Here is a 2500-nt window from a genome sequence, read left to right as displayed (position 1 = left end):
TATACACATATATATACATATACAGGTACATATACATATACATATACATGCATGCACGCATGCATACATACATACACACATACATACATACATACATACATACATAAATATATACATATATATATACATATATATATATATATATATATATATACTGGTAAATATTTTCCCTTCTTTCTACCCTTCACCCTTTTCACCCACCCATTCTTCCTCCCTCTCCCTCCCCCTGCCCATCCCCCTCTGGTCCCCTCCCCTCCCCCCTTCCCCCAGACACTCAGGCAACCTTACTATCCCCTGTGTCTACATAATACCTTATACAGCGCCGCCTCACTCGATAATTCCCACCTTCGGGACCTTCCAATACCACCCCCGCCATTGGGGCACAGACCCTCCCTCCCCCGTACCCCCTGCCCCCTCCCGATACCCACACCGCTTGCCCATCGCTTGATGCGGCTCTGTTACAATTAATGGGCCCACTGGCTATACGTTAGGGCCGCTGCTCTAATTAACCTGGACTTTACGGTCCGTATTTCAAAAAGCGACTCGGTTAAGTATGGTTCGAACTAGCTACCAGACCTCGTCCCCGTCTTCTTTATTGATCCGGTCTACGGGGGGCTTTTCAGTGGAAGGGGTGGGGTGGGGGGGTAGGGTTGATAGTAGGGGGTAGGGGCGGGGGTGGGGGAGGGTTTCGGTAAACTTATATTCCATACCCGTGTTTTATAAGTAGAAAAAAAGTCGCATTGTATCAAGAGTGTGTATCGTCTTTGAGATAAATTTTGATGTATCGACATCGGCTCCGAGCCTCTGAAAGCAAGATTTCGCAATTTTCGAAGTTGATCTGGCTTGTGGATCTTTGTTATTTTTTCGTGTGTTAGTGTGTTTGTTTGTGTTTGTGTGTGTGTGCGGTATGGGTGGAAGGAGGAGCGGGCGAGCCGTGGGCGGCTTGTGGGCGGCACATCTCCGAAAGCAGGTTTTCGAAAAGAAAATGTTCGCTAATGGGGGCTTATCGATCGACATGGGATTCGGGCGCGAATGTAAACAAGTTGGGGGTGTAAGGACCTGCATGTTATGGCCATTTCCCTTCTTATTTTAGGCGGGGAAGGTGTGGGAAAGGTGGTTTTGAGGGCGTTGTGAAGAGGCGTGAATTATGAGAAGAGTAATTGGCGCGGTGTGTAGGCATGCATAAACGAGGGAGTTGGAGAGTGGCTGTGGCATTTTGGTGCTGGTCATAATCGTAGTCTACCAGGATAATGAATGTATATTGACGGTAGACTAATTGCTTACAGAGAACTGCACGATTAAACTGGCTGGCAGCTACAGAGGAGAGAATGAGGAGGAGAATTGGGAGGGAAAGAGAAAGGCAGATCGGAGAAAGATTTGAGATTGAGAGACGGACGGACAGACCTCAGAGTAATGAGGAAAGCTGCCCACATACGCATGAAAAAGCACGGCTGCAACATCGAGGACATGCGCTTAATGTATTATTCATGGCATGTGTCGATCGCCGAATTTATGACCACTGTTGTGTCTCCCGGCAGAGGTTAGAGAGTAGGATCAACCACCTCTCTAAGTAATGATGTGTCCATTCCATGCCTGCTTTGCTTCGTGCCTCTATATACGTACTTGAATGCATCCATGCATACGTATAAGTAAATACACATTGTAAACACATACACCTACACAGGAATAAACACATACTGATGCTTATATTAACAACATACGTTACATGGAAATGCTTGCGCGCGCACGCCAGATAGAATAAGATGACAGTATCGTGCGTGCGTGTGCGTGTGTGTGTGTGTGTGTGTGTCTGTGTGTGTGTGTGTGTGAGAGAGAGAGAGAGAGAGAGTCTGAGTCTGAGTCTGAGTCTGAGTCTGAGTCTGAGTCTGTGTGTGTGCGCAATGGCACACTGCCCGACGAAGAATGTCGAAAATGTATAATGACAGACAGCTTGACAATCCCCCTTCACATTTCGAACACACTGACACCCTGTGATTACAATCCCGAGGACATGTATTTCTGTCATGTGATCGAGGCGCGAACTACCGTAGGTGTGATACAGACGCCCATAAATTACCGGTGAAGCACAGGTGACTATGACGAACTGTCAGACGCATGGAAAGGAGACATGAGTTATAGACAGGTTTCAGACTCATAATTTTCTTCATGGAGACAGATTTTATCTTTCAAGTGTGTCTTGTGGCCGATTCTGTTTTGCATTTTTGGAAGACAGAATCGCACGCACACATTTCATGTTGGAATGTACAGTCATACTGAAAATGTTCAGTTATTCTTTATGATTATCTTTTCATAATAAATAATGTATATTTATGGTCATGTGAATGCGTAATTATACATGCACAGAATATGGTACAATAAAGAATTTCTCTGATGTTTCCTGTTGTCGAGTGAGAATAAAATCTAGTAAGCCAATGCGAAAATGGCTTTGAATGTCTTTAATTCATCAGAGATACTTCCAGAAAAGGTAAAAACAAATAAA

General features: G+C 45.0%; 1 protein-coding gene across 1 annotated transcript in view; it reads left to right on the top strand.

Annotated features, from left to right (window-relative positions):
• The window catches only part of LOC125027422, a 311568-nt gene that overhangs the window by 724 nt on the left and 308344 nt on the right, over positions 1 to 2500 (top strand). The gene's annotated exons all lie outside the window — the stretch shown is intronic.

The sequence above is a fragment of the Penaeus chinensis genome, chromosome 7 (assembly GCF_019202785.1).
Source record: "Penaeus chinensis breed Huanghai No. 1 chromosome 7, ASM1920278v2, whole genome shotgun sequence".
Lineage (NCBI taxonomy): Eukaryota > Metazoa > Arthropoda > Malacostraca > Decapoda > Penaeidae > Penaeus > Penaeus chinensis.
Note: the sequence above shows the minus strand (reverse complement) of the source record. Positions and strands in the feature narration are given on the sequence as shown.